Source organism: Eulemur rufifrons, chromosome 5 (genome assembly GCF_041146395.1).
Source record: "Eulemur rufifrons isolate Redbay chromosome 5, OSU_ERuf_1, whole genome shotgun sequence".
NCBI classification, from domain to species: domain Eukaryota; kingdom Metazoa; phylum Chordata; class Mammalia; order Primates; family Lemuridae; genus Eulemur; species Eulemur rufifrons.
Window position 1 is genome coordinate 22868867 of NC_090987.1, and position 10772 is coordinate 22879638.

The 10772-nt window shown below is 47.6% G+C and overlaps 1 non-coding gene across 1 annotated transcript; it reads right to left on the reverse strand.

Moving 5' to 3' along the window:
* Positions 1-5290: 5290 nt before the first annotated feature.
* LOC138383581 (U6 spliceosomal RNA) lies at positions 5291-5397 on the reverse strand. Its single transcript, XR_011233637.1, has one exon. It is a non-coding gene; the product is annotated as a U6 spliceosomal RNA (small nuclear RNA).
* Positions 5398-10772: the final 5375 nt, after the last annotated feature.

A 10772-nucleotide genomic window follows, 5' to 3' on the forward strand; every position in this document is an offset into this window, starting at 1 on the left:
AGCCCCTGGGAGCCCTGACTACCGGCTCCAGAACTCAGGCATGAGAAGTGCTAAGGAGCAATCAATAACTTAAAGTTGCGGTTCCCACTAGAATTTTATCATGCTAGAATACTTGCATTTCCTTAGGGAACTTTAAGAATCTGCACATGCTAATTGGGAAGGCAACGCAAGGCTATGGACCAAGGATCTTCTATTGACCCTCAAACACCTCACCTCCTGCAAAGTAGGCCATTGCATTTCAACTGAGAAGAGTGGACAATAAAATAAAGGCAACTCTAATAACATAGAAGCAGGATAAATGTAAAACCCCAGACTACTTACTCCTGGCTTTTCCACTGCAGTCAAAACACCCTAGCTCAATGATCCAGCCTCCAAACCAAGGTGGGTGCCACGTGACCTTCTGGATCGAGACCCCTGTGCTTCTGGCTCAGCCCACAGCCCACAGCTCAGCAGAGTGGCTGAGCCCTACTTCCCAGGCTCTGCCCAGAGAAGACACACCGGGGCTTGGAGCAAGCGCCCAGGTTCCCCCAGACAGAGGATGCAGAAGGAAGCGTACCTGTTCCTGCGACCTGTCGGCCAGGGCCAAGCCTCCGCGCGCTTCCTCACCAGCTTTATTTTCAGAAGGGAACGTCCAAAGAGGACTATGTTGGGCATCACCAGTGGCACCAATCATCCTTCCTTTTCCTCAACACGTGACAAAGGGCAAAATTATGTGAATCAGCAGGATGCACGCCCTGGCTCTGCTGAGCACCTGGAAGGCAAGTGGAGGGCGGCTGCAGCCCGCCTGGGGGGGTTCCCGGGGAGGGACCACGTGGCCCCACCGAGAACTCTAATGCCAAAGAAGGCAACTTCTCCAACAGCAAAGAGAGCACAGGGGGTGGAGAGCCAACGAGCTGGCCACAGAAAGTAGATGTTCCTTTACTTTGCTTAAAACAAACAAACAAACAAACAAACAAAAATGCCAAGCTGTCCTGCACAGAGACCAACGCATGGATTTTGCTCTGTTGCGTGTCCCCATGGGCAGGAGGTTGGTGGAGCTGAAGCCTGTTCTAGGAGAGAGGATGGGCTTTGGGCTCTGAAACGCTCAGGGCACATTGTTAGAGCTCCATCTTGGGACCAATGTGACAAGTTGCCCTGGCCTTGCTGTTCTTTATCAAGTGTGACAAGAATGAGGTGGGCTCTATTTTCTGTAGCAAGATACTAGCCATGTTTTGTATGCACAGCAAAAGCCCAGTTTAAGAGACTGCTAAATGGCATTTTTTTCTTGTACTTGAATAAGAATTCTTAAATATCGGCTATCATTTTGTTAATAATAAACAATTTTTAGTTGAATTCAACAGGTATGGCAGCTTTTCATAAATTTTTTTTCTTTTTTTTTTTCCTAACTTTCACTGCATCCAAAAATATCATTCTTACTTCAGAAGTTCCAAAAAAGTTGTGTCTGTGGTATTTCTCTTTTTCCACCTCCTTTTATTTATTTTAATTTTACTTTCTTCTCCTGACTTGGCCTGAATCCTGAAAACTTACATTCTGCCAGAGTGACTCAGAGAAATCCACAATTTTGGAAAATATTTCTGACATGTCTTAGGAAAAAATTATGTGTGTGTATTTATCCATGGTAAACTACCTGGCTAGTTATGTACCAGACTGATGGGTTTCAGGGTTGCATTATGAATATTTTTGTTTAATAAAGAGCAACATTAAGAAACCCAATGGCAGGGCTCTCATCTTCTACCAGGTTAAAAACAAAGAAACAAGAATGAAAGAAAAAGACAAGCCAGGTAGTGACATTCTCTCAGAGTAGATGCCTACCTCTTGCACCCCTGCTAGTGCTGCCTTTCTCCTACCACCGAAATCGTGCACTTTGAGGGGAACTACATCCTTGAGCTGAACATCAATATTTTCTTAGAGCCAAGAGACAGAAAAATTTGAGAGCTAGAAAGGATTTTGGAGTGCACACAGTTCAAGCCTTCATTTTATAGAAGAAAAAACTGAGGTTCAGAGTGGAAACCATGCAAGTTTACTCAGCAAGCAGCAGGTGGAGTGAGCCTTATGGAATAGCTTGGCCCTGATGGTTCTTTGTCTTCCAGTCTGGGGCCAGGCACATTAATGCCACCTGAGATTCTGTTCAAGTCAACAGATAGTAAAAGAGCAACTTCTGTGTGCTGGAGTCTGCAGTGGGTGCCAGAACTCGGTGGTGCAGTGGACACAGCCTGTCTTCACAGTTGCCTTGAAGTAACCCTGGCGTGGGGGTTGAACAACAGCACGAAGGGAAGGGTTCTGCCACCCCACTTTGACTCTAGTCCCTTGCCGGAAGCAGTTACTCTGACAAACAAATGTCTCCCTGGGCCTCAAAGTGAGCCTCACCCTCCTACATTGCTGACACATCCACAACAAGCCTTGTGTGCGCTGAAGTTAATGTCCCAAGAATATTCTGGAAGCTGTACCTGATGAGCATCCCAACAGCAGTCAAAAATCACTTTTCATAGCCCAGATCATTCGTGAAACGAGGCAGTACTACTGGGCAATATCAAGATTTCAATTCAACTAATATTCTCTATTTTATTGCACAAAATAAAATACATTCTTCTGTCAGCATATATTAGAAATTTGTGCAATTGGAGAGACCTAAAACTCTTCAATTTTTCATGCCTCAAGTATCACTTTTAAAAATAGTACAAAGTTTTGGATATGGACATAGAAGAAGGCACTTAAACTTTCATGCTCTATCATAATAAAGAGACCGTCACATTGACGTGTATTTGGTACTTACTACAATCTTTATTTCAGGTAGTTTTTGCTTTTAAGTGGCAGGAGGTGCTCAGTTTTCTTTAAAGCTGTAATCAGAAAGGAAGGAAACGCAGTCAGGTATTCTTGTCTCCTGATGACAATGCTTCCGTGCTCAGAAGACGCCACCCCCAGGAGCCCTGAATCCACACGCAGGAAGCGCGGCTGCAAGGAAGCTGCCAGATTCGTGGCTTCAGGCGGGACTGGCGAGCGCTCCCCGCGGGTACACAGGCGCACTCCCTCCAGCCTGACGGCACAAGCAGCAGAATCTATAAATCCATCACCGGAAAGGGCCATTCCCAGTGCCCCATTTTTTTCTTTTGAGTCACGTAGATACTTGTCTCCAACTTCACTTATTTCGGGAACGCGGCCCGACACTCCTAACAGCGTGAACCGGAGTCATTTAGGACACTGTGCACACCTCGCCGCAAACCCTCGTGCCCCCCAGCCCAGGTGCTGCCTCCACCTTGCTTCCGAAATCATGAATAGAGACACCGCTTTTAAACTTCCAGGAAGAAACCTGTGGCTTTGGCAAATTGCTTTCTAAGTCTGCCAGAACTCTGACTTTGCTGCTTCTAATCAGTCCGGGCGATCTGAGACGTTTTCTTCATTAAAAAAAAAAAAAAAAAATAGGAAAGAGAAAAAGAGCGAAAGTGACAGAGGACTAAGCAGCCAAGCCCCGAACAATGAACAGTTGGAAATTAACAGAAGTGAGGAGGGTACTTACACTCGGGCTGGCTCCCGGCGGCAGAAGGCAGTGGCCGATAAGGCTCGCCGGGCTCCAGGGAGAGGGAGAGGCCTTCACAGGAGATAGGGCTGGCGGGAGGCACCTAACAGTTTTATACTCTGAGCCTCGCTCTGCAGTCTTGGGCCCCGCTTTCTCCTCCCACTGCAGGCACCAGTGCCAAAGCACTGCCCAGGAGCTGGTCCCCTGCTTCCATACCTGATCTCTCTCTCTCTTTCTCTCTTCTTGATACGGTGCCAACGACTTTGCCATCGCGTCCACGATGCTCCGAGTTCCTTGCCCACCACTAATCCTACTCCAAATTCTCCTCTTTCTTCTCCGTGCTGTTTCCTCTAGCCCCTACCCTGTCCCTGAAATATTTTTGGAAAGATTTATAACTGAAAAGGATCAACATAGTGTCACTTAAATCAAAAACCATGGGACACGTCGCTGGAGTGTGGATTTGGGAGCCCGGTGACTGCTCCTGGGGTAGAATTTTCTCTTAGACGCGACACCTTCTGCGCAGGTGAGAATCCAAGCAAGGGCCCGAGGGGTGTGGCGGGAGGGCGGGGAAGACAAGATATGTGCAACTTGTTTTCTGTAAACCAACCGCCCTTTTTCCCAGAGAGGAGAGAACAAAAATACCAGTGTTTCCCTGGAATGTCCCTCTTTCGAGGTGAGACTCCCAGCACACACTCTGCTGTCTTTTTAAAAGTCAGGAGGCAAACATTCCACAGCAGGAGAATCTAAAATGGAATTTAAAAATCTCTTCCTTTTCCTTTCTTCTTGAATTTCAGTTTTGTGGCTTGTTCTGTTGTGGCAGAAATCTAAGCAACTCAGGTGCACTTCTATGAGCACAGGATGGAAAAGAAAACTCCCACAGAGAGCCGTGCGGATGGCACAGGTCTCCCTTCCATCTGGGCCTCTGCTTGGATGTGCAGCTGGTCCTTAGCGCTGGGCAGCCGCCGGGGGCTCTCTGGCTCCACCCGCTGGACACCCGCCAGAATGCAGCGCTCCTTGTCTGGGGCAGGTGTCAGCCTGCCCCCTGGGGCGCCTCCGAGGCCAGGTGTCTGCGGCCTTTGGAGCCCGTAGGTCCACGTTCATGATAAGAGTTTGACCAGCAAATTGGTTTCCCTGATCATCACCTAAGTGCACATTTGGGAATAACACCAACTGGGTTTCGGACTGAGGTGGGGGCTGGGGGGAGGGGATGGGTGCATACCTACATGATGAGTGCGATGTGCACTGTCTGGGGAATGGACACGCTTGAAGCTCTGACTCGGGGGGATGGGAGGGACATGGGCAATATATATAACCTGAACTTTTGTACCCCCATGATAAGCTGAAATTAAAAAAAAAGAGTTTGGAGGTTCAGGCAAATCTCGTTCTAACACTTTTTCCTGGTAAAATAAGGAGAAAACAAGCTCCTAGTGTTACCCTGAAAGAGAGAATGAGTCACAAGAGGAAAGTGTGAGGGGTCTGCTTTAGGAATAAAAGAAATCACACTGGTGTTTCCACCTGCCTCATGCAAATGGGCCACAGCCCCTCCTGGTGCTCATCAGGATAATGAAGACAATGAGAAAGATAAGAGATGCCACAAGTGGTCGGGCATTCACCCCGTCTCCGGGCACTGTGCTAAGCACCTTTATGTATTTTTTTTTTTCTGTGTCCTCTAAGAGACTAAGTGTTTTATTTACTTTGACCAATTTAAATACAAATCTCAGCCTTGCAAAACATCAGATACTGAATATAATTTAATATTCTCTTATTAATTCATTAAAAAATATGGAACACTTCACGAATTTGCGTGTCATCCTTGCGCAGGGGCCATGCTAATCTTCTCTGTATCGTTCCAATTTTAGTATATGTGCTGCCAAAGTGAACACCACCTTTATGTATTAGTGACTTAACCATCAGGAAAATCCTGTGAGGTAACTATTGTGCCATTATCCCCATTTCATAGATGAGCAAACTGAGGCTTGGAGAGTTTAAATAACTTGCCCAAGGTCTAACATCAAAATTTGCACTTTTAACCACTCTGGAGCTGTCCAGCATTTCCAACTTCTGCCCATATGTTTGCTTTTCATTAATTCACTCAATTAGCTCAGCCATAACACGTATTTATGGACCTCATCCTGGAGCCACCTCCACGCCACACCTGTGCAGCCTTCTGCCTCAGTGGCACTGGCCGGGGCTGAGGGCATGTAGCGTGTCTCAGGCCTTCTTGGCAGGAGCACCTACCTCCTCCTGTTTCCACCCTCCCTGCCTGGCTTTTCCCCCAGTCCCTGTAAGGCCACACCTTAAGTACAGGTCACAAAATACAGCCTTGCTGAATGGCATGTACAAAGCACCTGGGATTCTAAGGAACTGCAGATTCTTGATGGTACAGTGGGATGAGTTTATCTCCTTTGTAAGGTTGTGATGAAGAATGACACATGTAAAGCATGGTGCCTGACACACGGGGGCGCCACCGTTCTGATGTCTGCCCCTCTCAGTCAGCATTGGTTTGCCCTGGACTGACTCCCAGGTGGGACCCTCCCTCAGCTTGAACCAAGGGAAATCTTCTTCCTGGCTTTGACCTTAAAAGGAGTGAAGTTACAAGCAAGCAGGAAACTACTCGGTTCATTCAACAATCCTGAATCAGGTAGGCATCTGGTGCAGGGCTTGCCAAGTTCTCTTACCGCAGGAACCCAAGATGCCAGGGTTGGCTGCCACCAGGTTGCTGTGGCTTTGGAGACAACCTCCAGGCCACAGATCAGAGAGACAATCGGGTATCCAGTATTGAGCACAAACATATGTTCGTGGTGTTTTTAAGCAGCCCAAATTGCACAATTCAATGACATTTCCTTAGTTCTTTCTACAGGGGGTTCTGGTATCATTTCCAGAGAATCATTTGCTGGGTGTTTATGCAAATGTTTTCCTCACCACAGCTTTCCCACCATGTCCCCTTGGTGGATGTCCCTCTGTCCCTGTTCTCAGTGAATGCACCTTCCATCTCCCTGTCTGGTACAATCACAAATGAGCAGACAAGAGAGCTTCTCTCCTCTTTAACTTCCGCCATTGAGTTTCTTCCCTAGGAAGTTTCCTCTCCTCTCCCCCTCCCCATGTTCTACCCAAATCTATTTGGATTTCCTGGTGGACGCCTGTGAACTTAGAGCAATTTGTGTCTCTATTCCCAGCCCTGCAACCATTGTGGTGTTGACTAAAAAAAAAAAAAAAAAAAAATTCATGTTGCACAGTCCCGCCTGGGCTGGAAGGGACTGGATGACAAGGTTGGGATCCAAGAGTTCTCTTTATTTACAATGGACCTCTTTCTTTCCAGAAAGATTTTGGGGCAGTATATGTAAGTGGAGATAAGAGCTAGACGACAAAATGAGGGAGAAGGGAGAACAAAACTGTGGATTATGATACAATTTTAATATTTTTCCTATGATGTCTTGCTTTTGTAGGCCTTTTTAATATGTGTTGTTTGACTCGGAAATTATCACAACACTATGTCATTTCATTTCCTGTTTGATACTGACCTATGTATAGGCAGTTTAATGTTGCACATAATTTGCACCTCAGCGCATGTAATTGGGCAGTGCTCACGCTCAGGAATTCTGGAAGACGAGAATGCCACAGAGGGCTCTTCTGCATCCTGAGCAGGGCTTTTCTAAATGCAAGAGAGGGCACTGGGGGAAAAACCATTCTCATGCTTCTCTACCCCGCTAGCCCCAACAAAGAGAGAAGCAGAGACTGCAAGTCTGGAACAGAACGTCCCTCTTCAGTGTGCTCTGAGCCACACACAGTTTGGCTTGGTAAACAGGCAGACAAAACGGCACCAGACAACAGCCCAAACTCCCACTGACCCAGAATGCCACTTGGCTGGGGGGGACCCTTTGTGGCAGGCATGCCCTAGCTGTGGAGCTAAGGGGCAAGCAGGCGCGGAGTGCAAATGTCTCACTAGCCTCTGCCGCCTGCCATCGCAAGGGGAGTGTGAGGATGGGTGACGGCAGGGGGCACCGAGGTGCCTACATTTTTAGCTCTTAAACGCAGTCCTGCAGTTGTTCAGCTCCACTTAAGGAGTGAAAGGGATGAATAGCTGGGAGCACCCAAAGAGAGGTTGTTCCTCTTGCACGAAGCAGAAGGGCCAGGGAATCTCCATCTCCGGAGTGTCAGCTGAGGCCAGAAAGTAGGCAGACGAGGGGGGATGGTGAGGAAAGGTCCTTCCTCCATACAGAAGGACACTGAAGGCATGGCTCAGAAGATATTATACCTGGGGGCTCCAAACAGCCATGTGATCAAACTGGAAGATGTGTGCTGTGGGTCATGACCCATGAATCCAGTCCCTGCTTGTGTCCACAGGGAAAGCAAAGCCCCTGTAGGTTTGCATAAGGCATCAGAATTGATAGAGCACGCTGACATACCCTTTCTCGTGTGATAAGATACAACTGCCAGGCATGGAGCCCCCACTGCCCCTTCCAAAGGACTCAGCATCAAATAAAGTGCAGGTAAGAAAAATATTACATTTCAAAAAGAAAAGGTGCAACGACGAAGACCTATGGCCATTTAAAATAGCGACATTAGCTCTCAGTTCTATACTATAGGCAATATGAACCAGAATGCATTGCAGTCCCTTATATAAAGTAGATGTTCAAGTAATAACTGTAATAAACTGTAAGCACACACCAGTTTGATTTGCCTGCTTAATATTTGAGATAAATAAGCAAAATTTGCCTGCTCTGTCTTTTCCATGCATTTCTATGATTCCCTGTAATGATGAGAGAATTCAAAAACTTTCTACTGGTTAAAAACCTCCTTACAGGTTGCAGATGCTGGGTAACTGTCACGCTGAGGGTGTTTCTCTTACTGAGAAGCAGTCTTAACAGCACGGCTGACTTGAAGTTCCTCTTTGTAATCTGCTCTTTCCCCCACCAGTTAATATGCAAAGCTCTGCCTGCTTTCCAATCACATAAAGGCTAACAACAAACAAGAAGTGGTGGCGAGTACATGTGGTGCTTGTTTTTCCATTCTTGAGATACTTCACTTAATAGAATGGGTTCCAACTCTCTCCAGGAGAACAAAAGGGATTCTCTATCACCGTTATTTCTTATAGCAGAGTAATACTCCATGGTATACATACATCACAATTTACTAATCCATTCATGAATTGATGGGCATTTGGGTTGTTTCCACATCTTTGCAATTGTGAATTGTGCTGCTATAAACATTCGTAGTTGTCACTTTTAAAAAGTCATGAAAACATTTGCCAAGTCATTAGGATATATATTTTTTAAGTTCTTCACCACTTGAGGCTTCTCTGAAAACAAGGGTGTTGGAACAAGCTCCCTAGGGCTCTGCTGCCACTCGCCCTGTCCAGCTGGGGGGTGGGGAGGGGCGTGGGAGTGGGGGTGGGGTTCTTACAGAGCTGCTAACAAAGACGACGGTTTCCTGCCAAACAAACTGGTGTTGAAGATTTACTGGAAGAGGGATTAAGGCATTGGAAAACGGCACGTGGGATTCATGAAGACAGCATCGAAGCTTGAAAGAAAGATGGGGTCTGCTTGATCACTGGGTTTGCCAAGAGTGCCAGAAACCAGACAAACAAACAGATGCAGCTCTAAAGTAATCAGGGATCAGGGGTGACTGACGTTCTGTGGACAGTGTGATGAGGAAAGCGGCATTTAGAGAGGTTGTCAGGGAGTGGTTCATGGGGTGCCCGAAATCTGAAGCCAGGGAGGCTGCTGTGAGTGCACAGCCCCTGCAGCAGGCCAGAACCAAGCGGAAAGGGCTGCAAATGTGAGATAATTTGGGAGGAAAAAGAACTACTGATAGGCATGGGGGGGATGGGAGGGTGAGTCAAAAATGCCGTCAAGTGTTGGTGAGGAAGTGGGGAAGCAGATCCCACACGTGCTGTTGGTAGAAATGTACATTGATAGCACCACTTTAGAAACTGCTGGCCGTATCTTTTAGGGTGGATACCTGCACACCCTATGGCCGGGACATTCCTTCCCGGGACTACCCACAAAAGCTATGCCTACACACATTCACAAAAAGACATTCACAACAAAGTTCAATACAGCAGTAGTCATAACAGCCACACATGGGAAACAACCCAATTGTCCATCAGTAGAAGAATGGATAAATTATGACACACTTGCATAGCGAGGGAATGGGTGGTCCACAGCTCTGCACAATGGTATATGTGGATCTCACAATGCTAAGTGAAAGAAGCTGGGGACAGAGAAGTACAGGCTGCATGATTCTGTTTATACAAAGTTCAAAACCATGCTAAACAGAGAGAAGTCACCATTGGAAGGGGCTGTGACTGGTGGGAATCAAATGCAAGGGGTCCTTCTGGGACGCTGAGGATGTTCTGCTTGTTACCTGGGTGTGTCCACGGGTGATGTGTGCACTGTAATGTAAAGCTATTACACTTTAATAAAAACTTTACGATGACCACAGGTAGTGCAGCAAAGGCAATTGGGGGTCAATTTTGTGCAGAGTTTGAGATGTCTGGACAGGCAGGTGGACAAGCCCTGGATGCACTTGGAGATGTGGGACTTTGGTCTGGGTAAGAGTCCAGGGCTCGGGACATTGCATTTGGGGATCATTTACACAAAAGTGACAGGGAAGACGAGAGCATGGGTGTGTCTTCGGGGTTGCAGGGGAGCAGTTAGAAGCAGTTGGAAGCAGTTGGAAGGCAGGAGGAGAATGAGTGAGCAAAGCTATGCATCGATGGTATATTCAGCACCTTCCACGCTACGTCCCTTCTCGTGGCTCTGCCAGCCTTTGGAACTTAGGTCCTGATGGGGTGGAGGGAGATGTTTCTTTGTCTCTTTGGGTGTTCTTCGTCTTTCTCTTAAAAGCTGAGCAAACAGACAACTGACAGCTGTCCAAGGTAGTGAGGAGTGGAGCAAGGGTGCCCGCCCAGCCTTGCACCTCCAGGGCATGCGGTACCCCAACCTTGCAGCCAATAGCAGAGGGCAATGAGATGCCCGGACAGGTGGGCTGGCCCCACAGAAGGGCCCTGAAGGTCAGCTTGGCGGGGGAGGGAGAGGGGAGGCCATGTGCTGCTCGGCACTGCTTCCTGTGGTCCAGGGGCCTCCCAGGATAAAGGCGGAATGTGCTGGAAACCATGCACATGCACAGAGCAGCGACACAGGCATGTTGTCTTGCCACCCAGTGTGGGCTGCTGGGCTTGTGCCTTTCCTGTAAGCTCGTCAGGTCAGGAGGTCAGGGTGCATTGCAATCACCTGTGTGATGCTGGAGGCCCAGG